General features: G+C 45.2%; 1 long non-coding RNA gene across 1 annotated transcript; it reads right to left on the bottom strand.

The window, feature by feature from the left end:
* Nucleotides 1-14,897: 14,897 nt before the first annotated feature.
* LOC146817670 (uncharacterized) lies at nt 14,898-16,106 on the bottom strand. The gene is made up of 6 exons (XR_014962559.1): nt 15,993-16,106; nt 15,828-15,891; nt 15,669-15,743; nt 15,544-15,585; nt 15,411-15,449; nt 14,898-15,329 (listed from the first exon to the last, which is right to left on the bottom strand). It is a non-coding gene; the product is annotated as an uncharacterized LOC146817670 (long non-coding RNA).
* Between the last annotated feature and the right edge of the window lie 2,988 nt (nt 16,107-19,094).

The following is a 19,094-nucleotide window of genomic DNA, read 5'->3' as shown; positions in this document are numbered from 1 at the left end:
GGTGATGGTCCGCAGGCCCATTAATGTCTCTAGAAGGGGAGGCCCCTTTCACATATATTTTAAATGCTGGCCCTGGGCAGGTGGTGGTTCTTGGGGCACGGTGGGTTCATGTGGCTCCCAGCTAATTATTCGTGTTAAGCCCCAGGAAGGTGGTGGTTCCCAAGGTTCACTTGAGCCCGTGGCGGGGTGTCTGTGCAGCCCCCTTCAATATTTAAAATAAAGCCCTGTGGAGGTGGTGGTTCCCTGGGCTCAAAGAACCTCAGGAGAGGGGCCCTGGGCACCCCCCTCTTTTTTCTTTCAATTGCCCACATGCCCCTGAGACCTGGTTCACTGGGGGCTTCCTCCAAAACAAGTGCAGGAGACCACACTTGTTTTTTTAATTCACAGCGATATTTGCAAAAATCGCCCCAATATTTAAAAAAAGTTGGTTTTGCCCTACCGGGGTACTCATGAGACACCAAGTCCAAGGTTTGGGGGCAAGGGTATTCCTACCCTGCTCCATTTTCTTTTTTCCCATGGTTTGTTTGGGACTCAGCTGAAGCTAAGACCCAAGAAGGCTGCCAATACTTCCTGGTTAAAGTGTTGGCAGCCAAGCAGAGCTCTACAGATCTCTGCATGAACTCGTTCACAAACTCGTTATTATTGGCGAAGGCTTTGCGGCCACAGATATACAAATTTGGATTTCCTTTAATGTATCTCAAACTACTGAAAAGACTTACACCAAACAACAAAAAGCACAATCTGAGGATCAAAAGCTAGCTTTCTGCCAAATTTGGTGTCATTCTGTACAGCAGTTCGGGCTGCAGGCATGTCTAAAGAGTCAATGAGAATTAACACGGGATACACAGTTTTTTTACTTCTTTTCTCAGTCCCCGCTTGAAATATCGGCCCGAAACTTTTCATGCACAACAAGATTTACCGGGACACTTTTTTGGGGAAATTTTCATGAAGATTTGTCAAACTGCGTCAAAGATATAGGCAAGTCAAAAAACTAATTTCCTGTGGAAACATGGTCCTAACTACATATATATATTCACTGAAAAAACCATAGGTTACACGCACGTTATAGTTAGAAATTAGCATTTACAAAACCTTTAAAATTCACTAAAAAACCATAGGTTTCAGGGACGTTATAGTTAGTTGGACATTTCACTCATACAAAACCATAGAAATTCACCTGTTATAGTTAGTTGAGCTAACTATAACTCGCGTCCCCGCAATGCACTGCTGATGATGTCACATATTACATCAATCATGACACGGTCAGTGACATCACTGATGACATCACTGATGACATCTCAAATGACATTACTGATGACATCACTGATGACATCATCCAGAGACTATGTGTTTCTATAAAATGTAAATATGTTTTATATATATGCCAAGGTATATTGAAGAATGAATGGGTGTATAAGAGTCAGGATAGATGATTTAGTAGGTGTGTGACTGACTATATAAGTGAGTGATTAATTGTGTCTTACTGAATGCATGTGTTAGTGACTAATACAGACATTCACACAGTTTAGTTTGTCAGTTGGTGTGTAAGCGATTCCATGGGTTGGTGAGTACCTAAATGAGGATCTATATGGGTTATTGATTAGTTGTTTGAGTATCTCTATGGGTGCCCGAGTGTCTTTGTGGGTAGATGGGGTGGGTGTAACTGTCCATAAATGTGTGAGTGGATGATTCACTGGGTGTATAGGTTCAAGTGTGCATCTGTGAAGGGCTGTATGGATGGGTGAGTGTGTGTATGGGTGTGTTGGTGAGTGAATGGATGCCCCAGTGGTACATGTGTGAGTAACTGCATATTTGAAAGGCAGTATATGTGAGTGTTGGAGTGTATATATGACCATATGTGAGAGTGAGTGATAGTGAGAGTGGCTGTATGGATCAGTGTGTGCTTGTATTAGTTATTATATTACAGTGTAAGTATGTGTTAGTATATGTTTAAATAAGTGAGGTGGTGTGTGTATAACTGTACAGGTGAGTGAATGAAAGTGTGATTGATTATTTCCGTGACTGACTAGGTGTGAGTAACTCTATGAATGAGAGGCGGTGTGTGAGTGTCTGTATAGATATGTGAGTGCATATGATAATGCTGTATTGATGGCTGACTGTATGTATGAGTGACTGTATGGTTGAATGAGTGGATGTGTGTGTAAAGCTAGGAATTAGTGTGTGGATATGTACTAACTGGTATTGGTGTGTTGATGGTTTCGAAAATGATACTCTGTATTTTAGAGTGGGTGTAACAAGGGTTATATTAGGGTGTGATGAGGTGCATCAGATGTTCACGTGGATGATGACATCAGTGATGTCATTTGAGATGTCATCAGTGATGTCATCAGTGATGTCACTGACCATGTCATGAATGATGTAATATGTGACGTCATCAGCAGTGCATTGCAGGGGCGCGAGTTATAGTTAGCTCAACTAACTATAACGGGGGAATTTCTATGGTTTTGTATGAGTGAAATGTCCAACTAACTATAACGTCCCTGAAACCTATGTTTTTTTTCAGTGAATTTCTAAGGTTTTTTAAATGCTAATTTTTAACTATAACGTGCCTGAAACCTATGGTTTTTTCAGTGAATTTTAAAGGTTTTTTATATGCTAATTTCTAATTATAATGTTCATTAAACCTATCTTTTTTTTCACTGTTTTTAAATTATCATCCCATTCTCAACCTGGTCAAAACTGTAAATCTCACCACTTTTCCATCCATACCTTCCGCCAAAAAAATCACCACAAATGAGAGCCACAACTAATGCTAATGATATGCAAAGTAGGCGTTCCTGTGAAAAAAAAATCTAAAACACCACTTCCCCATATTTTCAACGACCAGCCAAATCTGCAATGCGATCCAAAAAGCAGGCAATAAGCTGAGTTAGCAGTAAGAAATTAACATCAGCCTTTAACTGGTGTAAGGAGGTCGACTATCTACAGCGTGAATTAGACCCAACTCACAGCCACATCTAAAGACCAACATGTGATACAGCTACTGATCATGCAGCTCTGACACCCAACAAGGCCTCAACACCCACCGCCACCGCCACCAGGACCTCCCTCCTACTACCACTGAGGCAGCGCAAACCAGGACAACAGACCTTCCCAAAACGCCATGGCCCCTCAGCCGCACAATAGGTGCATGTTGGGAGATGTGGGAACCAAGTATGTGTGAAGGAGGCAAGTCACTCATCAATAATAATGCACACAATACCAAGTGTAGCGGTGATGTGCTGGACAGACTGTTGCAGGGATTCTGCTCATGCACAGAACTATGCGCAGGAAACCAGGACCTCAGTGAATTGCAGTGTACCAAAAACTCACCTCAGTACCCAGAACCCCTATCCATCTAGCATCAGTGTCTCATTCGCTCTCCGTATCAGCTCGGAGCTGCCAATGATTAGACAACCCAGAACATGTGACTTAGAGTACTCTCAGGAATGGTGGCAATCAGAAATACCTGTTCGTTATTATTCTCATATCAGTCCACAACAAGAGTAATCAGAGACACAGTAAAGTTTAAAATATTTATTTTATAAACTAGGTGTCCTAAGATGCAGTACTTTGGCTAACATAAGCAGACAAATGATTAAAATCAAAACCATCAACATTGTTACAATACCATAAAAAATGAAGGGAGAAATCATGTTACAAATGAAAGTGGAATACAACCACCCTTCCTTCAATAGTAAGCTAGTATTATTAGATTAATAGAAGGTCTCTAGGTTTGAATGGGGAACCCCATACCGTAAATGTCAGCTTAGGTGAATCAGATCACAGGATCAGCTTTGCTCTGTGTCTGGAAAAAGTCTTCTCCAAAGTGTGTGTCTCATGCATGCAAACTACAGTATTAAAGGCGCTCGAATTTCAGAGATTTGCAGCTGTGTGCGTGTTATGTCTAGAGAGTGGGCCAATCAACCTGAATTCAAAAGCATACATTGTTTGTTAGCCCTGATGGTGTCTGCACACCATGTTCAGACCAAGGTCGCGGTGCACGTCTAGGGATGTGAACAACAGACCGTTCCCATGTGAAGAAAAGGCAAGCAAGCATTCTTCATATAATAACATCTATCAGCACTGTTGTGTGCAAAAGCAGCAAAAGTGTCAAGATGGCGTTTTAACTTCTAAGACGCTTATGCTAACATAGCAATGTGTGTACCCAAAACCTCCGTCTCCACTACAAGACCTCACTATGCAAAGCACAAACCTCTCCATGTGGACATATACTACTGATACTTGTAGTGTTGTGCACAGTGGACGCAACCATGTTACCTCAGGCAATGGGGAAGATCTCGGTCATGTAGCTGTGTTGTCCCCCCCCTGGAAGCGCAAGCGGAGTGGGCTGGTCTAACATACAGCGCTCCAGCGTAGGAGTATGAATAAATAGGCTTGGGCTCTGGCGGTGGTTCACTTGTGGGAAGGCCAAATCGTCTGACAGAGCGGCGGCCCTCACCCTGCCACATGGCTGCTGCCATGACCGTGGGCCTCCTCGACACAGGACCCCTGCGAACCCAGTGGCACAGCACCGCAGACTTATGTCTGTACAGACTACTGCCTTCGATCTACACTGCGGACAGCAGGGCTAACAATTCAGATGGAGTCGCTCCCAGTGCGGCCCGCCCAGACCACACATCATCGCAGGCTGCGCACACGCTGAGCACCAAAGGTACTACTAACTCAGTGCACCATAAGTCATTGCAATGAAGATTCAACAGTTTTATATCAGCAGTGAGGCATACTATCACTTGAAAATTGAATTGAGGCAGAATTCAATAGACAAAAGACATTGGTCCAAGTGCGGCCCCGCCCGGACCACGCATCATCGCAGGGTAAGGACACGCTCAGTGCCAAAGGTACTTCAAACTCACTGCACCACAAGCCATTGCCACGTGGCCTTATTGAGGCAGAATTCAACACAATCAGCAACATATGGTGCCACTAACCCTGTTCAACACAAGCCGATCCCTCATGTGGAACTGTGGTCCTGACTCCTGAATGGCAGTGATCCTAAGTCCGTGGAAGCGACCACAGCACCAGACTCCCTTTGATCAGTTAGGCATATTTCCATGTAGCTATGCACACATCCTCCTGCATGCACAAGTGGCGTGTGATGGTCCGGCATACACAGGTCAGCACAGGGGTCTGCCTATCCGGCAAGGGGAACGGGGTGTCTCGGACAAGTCCGTGTTCAGGAAGTGTGGTAAGTGTGTCTCTATGTTCTGGTGTGGCCGCCACAAGGGCCGCAGCATTCGATGTTGTAAAGTGGCTTGCACCACCTCCAAACTGCAGTTTCACGGTGTGGTTGGAATGCCGCAGGACATGTGCGAATAGGCATTACAATGGTGTGCCATAGGAGTGCACGGGATACAACAGTGCACCATACAAAAGTGTTGGGGGCTCATGGGAGGGAGGAGCAGCTGTTTGGAAACGTAACACACAGTGAATCCGCCATTGTGCCACGTGTTGGGCATCTCATCAATGATGACCAGGGTCGCAGACATCCCACAACACCCATGACAGGCCTTTGGACATATCCTGTATGAATGCAGCTGGAGAAGTTATTGTAGGGATGAAATGTTCTTTGTCTGAGCTATCTTGCGCTAGCACATCTGCTGCTCTGAGAAGGAACTTGCAAGTGGCCAGCCCCCCCTGACAGATACGATAATATTTGCATCCGTCTCCCACACTACGCACTGCCCGATTTGAGAACAACGAGTGCACATCCCACACTCAAAAGTCCTTCGTCTTAGTTAGCGTGCGTGAAATGGCCTTCACACGTACTCCCACCACAACCCTGCCCTGCACCCATTGCACACAGACCTGGCTCATTGCACCAAGCTGTGCCATTTCATCCACAAGACTGGCACACGGCAAGCCAGTGCATCTACAAGCAGAGCCACTGATGCAATGGCAGAGCATCCCGAACACATGGTCGACTCCATTCACGTCCACCTATACCTTGCACATCTGCAGCATGTCCTGGGTGCACTGCCTTTGGCAGTACTGCAGATCACTTACTGGCTGAGCTTCCGCTTTGCGGACGTCACCTGAGTTCAACCTGTATTGCAATGTTGCACGTGCCTATCTGAGTGGTGCATGGACATGTGCCTCTCCAACGAGTGGGTAGCTGACATGGATTATGACGGGTGTGTGCATCCCCTGTTGGCCCAGGACCAGGAGTGTCATGGTGATGCCCGTTTATGTCCTGCATGGATGTTTGGCATGCATGTTGGGAACTGGGCCTGAGAGATTGCACTTGTCATAGTATGCAGTGAGCAAATTGACCCCCTTCCCGATTCTGCTTTGGTGCACATTGGGTACAGTGCTTGGAGTCAGCACATCTATCCCGGTCAGCTTATGGATTACGTCGACGACATGTCAAATATTGTGGCCAACCATCACTCATTAGAGATAGTGGCTTACGCAGCTGCACTCGCGTTCATGGATGAGTAAAAAGGTACCTGCAACCACGACTCGATGTACCACATTGCACGTGTCCCCCCACATCATTGCACGTTGTACATCTGATCACATGTCCCAAAACAAAAGTGGACATGGCTGCATTGGCGTCGAATCATGTCTGAGGCACGAACAACCAACACTGCTTGACACTGACGTGTGTTGGTGATGGACTACCACGAGGTGAACATCGACGTTTTTCTACGTTCCTTATTCAGGCATGCTGCTGCATTTCTCTGCATATCGTGGCACTACTCTTGCCCGTACTGACACACACTTTTTTAATAAAGTTTCCACATTTTCACTTGCCTCCAAATGTGTTGTGTCTTCATTTGTATTCCAATGTGTGTGTCACGGACTCTCTGGCTGCCTGCCATACGTGAATTGCTATCCCATCTGGACTGTGGGTTTGTACTTATGCATTCTCATGTGCCTGTTTCGTACTGATGCTTTTGGACGCTTATCCGCCACAGGCGAGTGCATTTGTGTCCTGTGTTCGATTGTGTGAATGTTTGTGCTTGGACAACATTGTGTTGGATGTTGGTGTACTCTGCTTCCTATGTGTGTGTGCTGCATTGTGTGTGAGATGTCCCTTCATGTGAGCTTTTGTTCACCCTTCTCCCTTTCAGGCAGTGTGGTTTTCACTTCTATGCTTGTTCAGTGGTGTGATGTTGGCGGGTTGTGTGTCTTGTGCTCCTTGTTGGTGTGTTTCATTTTGGCCATGGTTTGTCTATAGTTGTGCTGTACTTAATTGTGCATGTGTGCCATTGTGCCCATCTCCCCCCGTCCCCCCACTCCCTGCTTCTTCCTCTTCCTGGTGCTGTTGTGCCTGTAATTTTGTTGCTCCACACATAAATACATGTAATGAACAAATTAGAATAGTTAATTGATTCTTTTAGGTTTCAAAACTTCTCTCTATTGTTTTTTTTAAATTTTCCATATAAACAGTTTTTTAAATATTCAAGGACACATAGAAGTCAGAAGTGCAACGTATTCTATCAACACACTTTCTAGAACATTCTACAACACGTGCAGGTTAAAAGTTCATCAATTTTTTTAAACCTAACGATATTTTTTTGCAACATTTTCTCGAACATTTAACGGCATGTGCAGGTTAAAAGTTCATGATTGTTTTTTAGTTCGAATAGTGCCTTCCAAATACAAGTGCAAAAACAACAATTGATGGACAGAATGCAGAACAATGTCATACATTCACCCCAGTACAGAGATCTGGGCCTAAATCCATCGTTTTTTTGCTCACCATGCCGTTCCAGTTTGAACCCAGCCATATGCAAATCAGTCTTGACCCTGTGCCTCATGGGAACAGTCCAGCCCGAACTGCCAAGCCAGGTCCTCCCTGGACTGGAAACAAGCATCCTAGGACCGGTTTCGGGGTTTCACCCCTCTTCAGCCAGGATAGCTTGATTCCAGTGGCATGGAGAGCAAGGGACCCACGTCTGGTCATACCCTTCCCACTCGGGCGACAAATGCAAAAACAACAATTGATGGACAAAATGCAGAACAATGTCATACATTCACCCCAGTACAGAGATCTGGGCCTAAATCCATTGTTTTTTTGCTCACCATGCCGTTCCAGTTTGAACCCAGCCATATGCAAATCAGTCTTGACCCTGTGCCTCATGGGAACAGTCCAGCCCGAACTGCCAAGCCAGGTCCTCCCTGGACTGGAAACAAGCATCCTAGGACCGGTTTCGGGGTTTCACCCCTCTTCAGCCAGGATAGCTTGATTCCAGTGGCATGGAGAGCAAGGGACCCACGTCTGGTCATACCCTTCCCACTCGGGGCGACAAATGCAAAAACAACAATTGATGGACAGAATGCAGAACAATGTCATACATTCACCCCAGTACAGAGATCTGGGCCTAAATCCATCGTTTTTTTGCTCACCATGCCGTTCCAGTTTGACCCCAGCCATATGCAAATCAGTCTTGACCTTGTGCCTCATGGGAACAGTCCAGCCCGAACTGCCAAGCCAGGTCCTCCCTGGACTGGAAACAAGCATCCTAGGACCGGTTTCGGGGTTTCACCCCTCTTCAGCCAGGATAGCTTGATTCCAGTGGCATGGAGAGCAAGGGACCCACGTCTGGTCATACCCATCCCACTCGGGGCGACAAATGCAAAAACAACAATTGATGGACAGAATGCAGAACAATGTCATACATTCACCCCAGTACAGAGATCTGGGCCTAAATCCATCGTTTTTTTGCTCACCATGCCGTTCCAGATTGATGGATTTAACCCAGATCTCTTGACTGGGGGAGACTGTCTGCATTGTCAGCATTCCGTCCATCATTTGTTTGTTGTAACGTTCCAAATACAAGTAGCAGGTGTGGTTGAGTTGAGCAAATTTTATCCTATGATATGTACTTTACGTTTAAACTGCTTTTTCTTAACCAATCACAAAGATGCTTTTCCACAAAACGAATGTGCACCCTACTTTTAAAAAACAATGCTTTTCATCTCCCGATCAGGTATCGTTTTGTATGGCAAAAAAAAGGGTTCCCCATCTCTAAACATATCTCTTATTCTATGAAGGGACTGCATGAGCTACAGACATCTATCAATTCCTCCCAGCCATACCTTCAAAATGCTAGTGTGGATCGTAGGACATAGCTATGTTTTCTGGTGCAAGAGGTATGCAGAACAGAGACGTATTGACTTAGACCTAGGTTTACAAAATGTGGACATTAAATGGTTTGAACAGAAAGGATTGAAGTGGCACCAATTGTTTCCTTTGGTTAAAACCTGTTTGCATCTCCAACACCCTGACCTCATGATTGTGCACTGTGGCGGAAACGACCTAGACACATTGACTGGGGGGTAGGTTTGGAAATGCTAATGAAGGACACCTTTCGACAATTGATGTTGCTTTTGCCTTAAACTGTCTTTGTATATTCCAATATATGCCAAAGACAGAAGTGGAAATGGTCAAACCAACTTTGTCCTCAGATTGAAAAATCTAGGAAGAATGTCAACAAAGCTGTGTCTGCATACCTCAGAGACCATAGAATGGGGTTGATCTACAACAACAACATACGTTTTCATATGGCTGATATCTACAGAAGTGATGGAGTACACTTCACAGATCAGGGAAATCGAGTTTTTCTGAATAACCTGAAGCTGTGCATCCGCACTTATATGTACCTCCAACTAATAAACACAATGGCTCTTTTTAGAGCTGTCTTATATTCCCAATATTGGTTCGCAGAGTGACAGCTGCGATCCGGCTAGCACAGGGAGACCTGAGGGCCGTCGAGTAGCCTCGCAGAGGGACACCTGCGGCCCGTGGGCTCAGCTCGCACAGGGAGAGCTACGGGCCGGCGGCTCGGCTCTCACAGTGTGAGCTACGGGCCATCAGCTGGCAAACGCACACTAGCATGCTGGCTCGCAGAGGGAGAGCTCTGGTCTAACTCGCAAAGGGACACCAACGGGGAAACGGCCCTGCTAGCAGAGACACACTTACCACCTAATGGACTGACTCGCACATGTACAGCTAGGGACATGATGGCTCAAAGACGCACAGCTGCAAGCCAACGGACTGCAACTGTTTTATGCTTGTTATGTTATGTTATGTTATGTTAGGTGGAATTTGTAAACCACACTGACACCATGGGTTTCCTGGCGCTGTAAGACAGAGGTGAATCAGGGGTCAAAAGAAGCGGAGATTAGCCAAGTGAGGGAAAAAGGAAGGGTTTGAGCATTTTCCTGAAGTGAAGAAGAGAGCTGCTAGATTTGATGGACAGGGGAAGAAGATTCCAAAATGTGGGGGCAAGGTAGGCAAACCGACGGTCGCCGAATTTTTTGGTTTTAGTTTTGGGGACAGCAAGCAGATTAAGGAGAGCTGAACGAAGGATGCGCGTTGGGTGGTATGGATTAATGAGTATTTTCAGGAAAGCAGGACTAGAACAGTAGAGGGATTTGAACGTGAGGCAGCCCAACTTGAAGGCCGCCCTTTGTTCTATAGGTAGCCAGTGCAATTTGTGTAGCAGAGGTTTGGCCGACTGCCATTTGGGAGTTTTGTAGATGAGACGGGCTGCTTGGTTCTGTACAACCTGAAGGCGATGCAGCAATGATTTTGGGAGTCCGTGGTACAGGGAGTTAGAAAAGTCCAGGCGGGAGAGTACCAGGGAGATGATGACCTGAACCAGAGCGGCTGGTAGTAGTAGATGGCTGACTTTACGGATTTTGCGAAGCTGGAACGTACATGAGGAGATCACAGTGCCCACATGAGATCTGAGGGAGAGTTCGGTATCGATGGTCACACCAAGACTTTTTACTGATTTTGCAGGAACCGGGGAGGGGGGCCTAGTTTATTGGGCCAGAACTGCAGGCCCCAGTGAGAGGGGCTGGAGCCAGGAAGAAGGAGCTCAGTTTTGCCAGGATTTAATTTTAACTGGTTATGGTCCATCCACTCCTGGATGTGTAACATGACAGAGTGGAAGTTGTTAACAGCATCCAAGGAGTTGAGTGGAAAGATGATCTGTAAGTCATCAGCGTAATTGTACACTGTGATGTCCCAGCTCAGAAGCGAGTGAATCAAGGGACTGAGGTAAAGGTTGAATAATAGGGGAGACAGGGAAGAACCCTGAGGGACTCCACAGGTCGTGTTGGTTTTAGACGCTGTGTAGGGGCCCAGGCGGACAGCCTGTGTTCTGCTGGTCAGGAAGGATTGAGTCCATTTGAGGGCGGGACCCTTGATGCCTGCCCGCTCGACACGGTGAAGAAGGATGTTGTGGTCAACCGTGTGGAACGCGGCCGACAGATCCAGGAGTACGAGGGCCTGGGGGATCCCCGCATCAGCGTTCCTCCTCAGCGAGTCCAGGACTGCTAGAATACCAGCCTCGGTGGAATGGGCTGACCTAAAGCCGGCCTGATTAGGCTCCAGGTAGCAGGAGGCCTCGATGAAGTTGGAAAGACAGCGGGTGACGTGAGCCTCCATTAATTTGGAAAAGTAGGGCAACAGCGATATGGGACGGTAGTTAGAGAGTTCCGCCGGGTCCATGCCAGGCTTCTTCAGGAGAGGCACTAGAATGGCATCCTTGAAGGAGCTGGGGACAATACCGGTGCTGAGAGAACCATTCAGTAGAGGTAGAATGCAGTCAGGTAATTTGAGACAGACATCCCGTAGGACCGAAGGAGGACAGCAGTCGTTCGGAGAGCCTGATTTTACCCGGGTTGCAAGTTCAGCTAGTGAGTTGGGGTTAAGGATGGGAAAGTGAGTGAAGGTAGGTGAGTTATTTGAAGGAGAGTATCTGAGGAAAGGGGGGGATGGAATCCTTAATTTTATTGATTTTCTCGATGAAAAAGAGGTTAAGAGCAGCACAGGTCTCTTGGGTGGAGACCTGACCCGGGAGAGTTCTGTCGTCTGAAGTGAGTTCGTTCATGATTTTGAAGACCTCCTTTGATTTATTGTCCGCAGAAGAGATTCTGATTGCAAAATGTTCTGATTTGGCTAAGAAGATTGCGTTTTTGTATTCTCTGCGAGCTGTCGTGTATTGCAGTCTATCTGGTGCATAGTAATTGCGTCTCCACGTCCGTTCCAGCTGGCGGACCTTCAGTTTATGTTTCTTGAGTTCGCCAGAGAACCATCTGTGGAAGTTGTGATGTCTGGTACAGGGCAACTTGGTAAGGGGAGCGAATTGGTCGCTGGCCGACATTAGCCAGGTACCGATATCACTTTCTAACGTGTCGATGTTGGCAGATGTAATGATAGCTGGACGGGTATCGGCTAAGGTCGTGAGAAAGCCTTGGGAGTCGTAGGAGTTCCATTTGCGTGAGAGGCCACCAGCCATCAGAGGGGCGGGGGTCCTGCCTGTGACAGTGAGGATGGTGTCGACTAGGTGGTGGTCTGACCAAACGCAGGGGGAGACAGATGGCTGAGAGAGTACCAGATTTTGAGTTCAAATCTGGTCCAGGATATGGCCCTTGATGTGAGTGGGCGAGGAGATTTGTTGGGTCAGGTTAAGGCTGTTAACGGCTTCAAAGAGTTCAATGGCGTGAGGCCCGGCGTTGACGTCATTGAACCAGTAATTAAGGTCGCCGAAAAGAGCTAATCTGGAGTGCAGTGTCAGTAGGTCGGACAACTGTTTGAACAAGGTGGCGGCAAAAAACGGCATAGGGTGTGGAGGTCGGTATAAAAGGAGAAGTGTAAGAGCTCCTACGTCACCTACATCACTGATGACATATGTGTCTTTATGAAAAATAAATATTTGTAATATATGTATAGCTAAAGATTAATGGAAGAAGACATGGGTAAATAAGTGTCTAAATACAGTGATGTAATATCTGACGTCATCAGCAGAGGATTGCAGTCGCGTGAGTTATAGTTGCCTGCACTAACTATAACGGGGGAATTTCATTGGTTTTTTACGAGTGAAATGTCCAGCTAACTATAACATGTGTGAAACCTATGGTTTTTTAAGTAAATATAGATATAGATATATAGATAGATAGATATATATACATTCCATCAATTCTCCACAGCGTGCTGCCTTCCACCGGATAGTATATCTATCTATATATATCTACTAGAAGGGCCTTTCAGCAAACTCACTCCTTTCATTGGTCTGTTGTTGTGTCAGTCACATCTTTTTCTGTCCACTATCCCACTATAATAAACAGGGCATACTTCAGTCTGAATCATGTCAATCGGCTCTTTCACTTTCACAAGGAGCAGATCCTCAATCAAAGTGGTTCCCTTCGGTATCAGGAACTACTACAGTGAAGTGTGCTTTGTGAATCCAACAAATATTTTTGCATTTAACCAGTTTATTTTTTATATTGATGAGGGTCCAACTGCTCTTTAAAATAAAGTTTTACTGAAAACATGACAAAGAAAGTCAGCATTAACAAAGCCTGAAGCCTAGCAGCAGTGGCTTAGCTAGATCTACTGCCACCTGGGGTAGCCCCTAAGTTTGCCACCTGGTGTATGTAAGAGCGGTGGAGGCCAGCGACGGTCGACTTTATCTCATGGGCAACGATGGAGGTAGTCGACAGATCCGACTTGCTCCCCTCTGATGCCCCCAAAACCAGTGCCCCTGTCACTCCCCCCTAGCTACGCCACTGCCTGGCAGTGAACACTAGACTGATTGGCTTTGCCATTGGTTGTTTCCTTTGCCCACTCACTCCCTTAAAATGGACACGTCAAATCATTTTCCTTCTGTCTTAGAAAAAACACCTGCCCAGAACTGGCCAATTGCTCTGAAACGTATATTAGAAAGGCTGTAAAATAAATAATGAGGTAGGTGTCCAGAAAGCTTAGCTCCCACCCACCTACCTGCATAAATCAGCTGTCGAGATCTCGGGGTATACAACAAACTGAGTCATGTAGGTGTTATAATACTTTTAAATTACTTGCCATCTGTTGGAAAGCCTCAAGAAACACCATGCAGCCCTCTGTAACCCAGCGACAAAATGTGTTGCTATGGCTATTAAAGTTGCCTTTTAAATGATGCGACTGAGGATGCTATAACTCTGGACAACAGTGATTTATTCAAGGTTTTGTGTCACCGCTTAACACACGAGTAAAGTCTATTTGAGCACAAATTCGAAAACACAATGATGATCCTAAAATATCATGTCTGAAAATGTAAACACTTCTTCCATTGTTTCTGATCACTTGGCTTGCTGCAGTAGTCCAGGGAACTGCGATCCAATAAATTCTCTGCACATAGATATAGACTCGCCCTCAGCAAACCGAGGATGCTGAAGTGGAATCACCATAACAAGCATTGGCAAAGCCAATAGCCAAGATGTTACTCTTTTGAATGCAGAAATAAAGCAGAAACAATGTAATTATGTGGTTGGTTTCTTCTAAGCTATGTGTAGGTGCATTCATGCTGCAATGATACTGTAGTCTCCACTCGCCTAAAGTTATTTAGTGATTTTTGAGGGACACAGTGTTTAAAGGTTGAAAGCCATATTTCCAGTGACCTCAAGTCTCACTCATTACAAGTGAAACTCACACATTTGGAGGATGGATTGAGTTCTCGCTCACAGCAGTCTAAATGTCACACCTGCTGGAAATGGCTAGCACCTGATTTCCAGCTCTGTGCAGCTCCTGGGAGCTTCAGAAATTCCAGGAAGGAACACATCTCTTTGGGAGCCCTCCTACAGACGTCTTCATTTGATGGGAGCAGCTGCTTTGGAACTTTAGTCAGCCATTCATCTACCTTTTTGAAGTTTTGTATTATATGAATGTTATGTTCACTTTGATCATTTCATCATTTAACTCATCATTGACGTCAATGTTTTTATGAGTTAACAACAACTGGGTTTAGGCAAGTAGCAGTAAGGATAAGCCTATAAACGTAAGTAACAAAAGAAATACCAATACTGAAAAAACTTTATTGTCCGCCTTTCTTTGGCGGAGGATTATATTGAATGAAAACAACATAAGCCAATAACCTATTTTTACATCTATTTAATATATTTGATCTTTCAATTATTTAAAGGACACTTTTATTTTTGAGTGATTTTCTAAGCAATAAATTGTAAACATGTAACTAAAGACAAACATTAGCTGTGGACATATAAAACTTTATCACTTCAGACACACCTAATTTTTTCACATTTCTTATAACATACATTCATTCACATACCATACTGCGCAGTTCCAAACATACAAAATACCACACACCAATCAACAGATATTTTAAATTCTTACAAGGAATATTTAGAGGGAATATTTACATGAGGGCCATAGAAACATATTTTGTCAAAATGGAGCACAAAGATGCAAACATTTTTTAGGGGTTATTTTAAACTCTTATGGCCCAAGGGTAATGGTCGACGCGTTTCAAGCCCCGTCTATGCTTGGGGCTCTCATCAGGACCTAGAAGCTGAAGAGACAGGGAGAAACTTAGTACTACTAGAACGCCACTATTCTGTCTAAACAACTAAGCAGCTTGTCAGGATTTTACCTTTAAGGGAGACAAAAACGTCCAGGGTCGTCTTAAGACCTACGACAAAAGGAGCCAATAAAAATCAGCACGACTGAAAAGCCATTCATTAAATCATACATTCAGTTTGAATGTTCGGAAAACACATGCTTACTTTATGTGTGTCTCGTCTTGTCTTGAAGGAGTGGTGATTTAACTGAAAGGAACGGGAGTGAGGAGATTAGTTTGGATAAAATGAGAAGTTTTCTAAGAGATGGAAAGCTACACTTAGTGACTTACTGATGGCTGTTCGCAATCTCTTCGCTCAGGGTGACGTGTCGGTAAGGGAATCTTTTCAGGAATGTGTTTCAACTACTGTGGAGATGAAAAAATGCCGAAATCAAAACCCGCTTCAAGGGGAGCGTCTCTTAAACAGTTTTAAAGAAGAGTGCAAGGTACCTTCATATTCACAGCGGTCGCGGCTCTTAAATCCGCGTGTTAACAGCTTTGGTTCACTCTGTTGCTGGAAGAGAAGGGAGGAGAGCTTAGTCTCACTCTGCGTATTATCGGACTAGTTTTGTATGCAGCTAAAAGGGAATACCGCTCTGTTCGTATTATAAATACCTGCAAGTCTTGCAAATTTTTTTCCGTTGTGGAGACCAGTCCTACTGTATTCCGCATTCAGGAACGAAGTCTCGTAGGATTTAAAAGTGTACCTTCGTTGTGCGAGTATTCATGGGACTTGTAGTTCGAGTCTCACGGGCTCATGGGATATGTAGTTGACAATACATTTCTATGGTTGTAGGATGTCACTTCTAAGCACCGTGTTTCTATGCTCCAAGTTGCGGTGAATTTCTGCGGGAGGGATGACCCACATCAAACCCTGGTACAGAGGGGAGCAGCAGCAAATTCAATGACACACTCGCCCACAATTAATTCATGCTTTGCCCGCTTATATCTGAAATACCTGACAAGCAGTAAACGTTAGTGTAATAGTTGGCAAATGGAATGACTGCTACAGAAACATTACTCAGGCAACATCAATCCATTCCAGAGCTGGCTGATAAATGCAGAATTTGAACCCCAAAGGCAAACAGTTTGTATGTATGAAGACGCATGCATTTTCGGTACATTACAGGGTAATTGAAAAAGAAATGTGGAAGCAAGACTGCAAGTGAAAAGCTCTGCTATGGAGGAATCCTTTGTAAGTATTATATGTGATATGCGCGATTAACATGAACTGATCAGTTTGAAGAGGGTACTGATATAATTCAAAATAATCGCTTCAGAGTGTAATTAGTGAACTGCAGTGTAAATGGCTCTGATATTCATAGCCCTACCCACAAGAGTAATTAAAAATTTGCAAACATTCGTGACAAGAATTTTCAATTCTATTAAGGACAAGGAGGCGAGGATTATGCTTTCTCATTTCTTTAATAGAAATGCCCAGCAGCCAATCAAAACAGTTTATAAAACGAAAAAACTACAGTACCCATGAGTACCCGGGTACCACGTGACAACCATAGAGTCTCTCCTATATAAGGCACAACAGTAGAAAGTACGTCCTCTTTCTTTGGTGAGGAGCAGTTCAAATGAAAAACATGAAATCCAATGGAAAAAGAAGCAAGCCAGGAACCAAGTCAATCAGCCACAGACGGTGATCATCCTGACGTTAGAAACACAGCAAACGCCGAACAGAGGCAGGCAGCAGATGATCCAAGCGAAGTAAACAGGATAAACAGTAGAAATCACTATTTCGGGTCAGAACCTGAAAAGAAAAGTATAGCCGTAATACTCATCCAATAAAGAGAGTGAAGGCAATAAAAGGGAAGGGTAAACATGGAGAAATACAATGCATTGTCATAAATCAAATGCCACTGTGACAATGATAAACATGATAATCAGACATGAATTTGGGTGGGATAATCCTCGCCTCCTTGTCCTTAATAGAATTGAAAATTCTTGTCACGAATGTTTGCAAATTTTTAATTCTATGTCAGGACAGGAGGCTCCGATTATGCTTGTTCAAAGCTTATCCACCACAACAGAAGCAATATGTTCAATAGGCTTGTAATAAAACGTTTTGAACATAGAATCAGAAGACCAATCTGCGGTTTTCATGATGTCCAGTAATGAAACACCCATCGAGAACGCTTTAGAGGCCATGGCCCCGCGAGCCGAGTGAGCACCAAAAATGGAAACATCAATTCCAGCCTCAGATAAGAGCCATCTAACCCAACGAGCTAATGTAGCAGGAGTAACAGGACGAAAAGGTTTTTGCAAGGCAATAAGTAGTTGACCCTGTGTATCAGAACGTAAAGGTGCAGTACATACCTCGTAATCCTTGACACATTGAACAACGCAAAGGTTGGGATGATGAGGAAAGGAAGGGTAAATAACCGAAGAGGTAGCAGTCTTGGTGCGTTTAGAGATTAGAAAAGTGACACCCTCAGGTGTAAATCTTCGACCTGCCAAGTCTAACGCCCGCACGTCAGACACTCGTTTACAGGAAACGAGACATAACAGCATAGTCAATTTAGCAGAGAGCTGTTTACGAGAAAGTAATGAATTAGGAGGCCAAGCCTCCAAAAATCTCAAAACAATGGAGACATCCCAAAGTGAGACATATTTAGGGCACGGAGGGTTCGCTAGACGAATGCCCTTAAGCAACTTGGAAATTAAAGGATGTTCACCCGCCGGTTTGCCATTAATGGGAACATGGGCGGCAGAGATGGCGGAACGGAAGTTGTTGACCGTACGATAGGCCAGACCAGAAGAAGCGAGAGAAGCTAGAAAATTAATAATCAGAGCCACATCCGCTGAAGCGGGATCAACTTCTCGCTGAACACACCAGTCACACCAACGCTTCCATGAGGCTCTATATCTTTTGTGAGTACTGGGAGACCAGGCGTCACTGATGAATTTGGAAGCGTCGCATGAAAGGCCTGGGAGCGACCAGCGATCCCCGAAATTCGGCACGCCAACAGTAGGAGATTGCCGGATAGAACCAGGGGATGCGGATCGCCTAGGGGATCCAGCAACAGATTCCACTTCTGGGGAAGAAGGAACGGAACCGCACAACACATCTCCAGAAGGTCCGGGAACCATGGTTGAGCTCTCCACAGCGGAACAATGAGAATCAGCTCCGTTTGAAAACGTTTCGAATAGGCCAGAACCCTGGGAATCAACATGAACGGGGGAAAGGCGTAGCACAGAGTGGACGGCCAAGTCTGAAGAAATGCATCTGTGGCCAGGGCTTTCGGGTCCGGCCTCCAGCTGAAGAATAGAGGGAGTTGAGTATTCAGGCGAGACGCAAACAGATCTAGATGACAATGACCCCAAGTCCGACGGAGAATGCGAAAAATGCGCGGGTGAAGGCGCCAATCGCTGAAGTCGCGAAGATGGCGAGAGTTCCAGTCCGCAATCTGATTGCGGCAACCGGGAAGATATTCGGCAATAACTGTGATCTTCTGTTGAAGACAGAAGTGCCAAAAATCCTTGGCGATCTCCGCCAAAATCTTGGATCGTGTTCCCCCCAACTTGTTGACATACCGGACCGCTGAAACGTTGTCCATGCGGAGAAGAATACAACAATTGGTCTGATGAGGGGAGAAACACCGAATCGCAAAAGACCCCGCTAGAAGTTCTAGGCAATTGATGTGAAGAGACAGTTCCTGGGGAGACCAGCGACCCCCGGTGGAGATTGGTCCGCACCTGGCTCCCCAA

This window comes from Triturus cristatus, chromosome 6, assembly GCF_964204655.1.
Source record: "Triturus cristatus chromosome 6, aTriCri1.1, whole genome shotgun sequence".
In the NCBI taxonomy this organism is placed as follows: Eukaryota; Metazoa; Chordata; class Amphibia; order Caudata; family Salamandridae; genus Triturus; species Triturus cristatus.
This window is presented reverse-complemented; position numbering and strand designations above follow the sequence as displayed.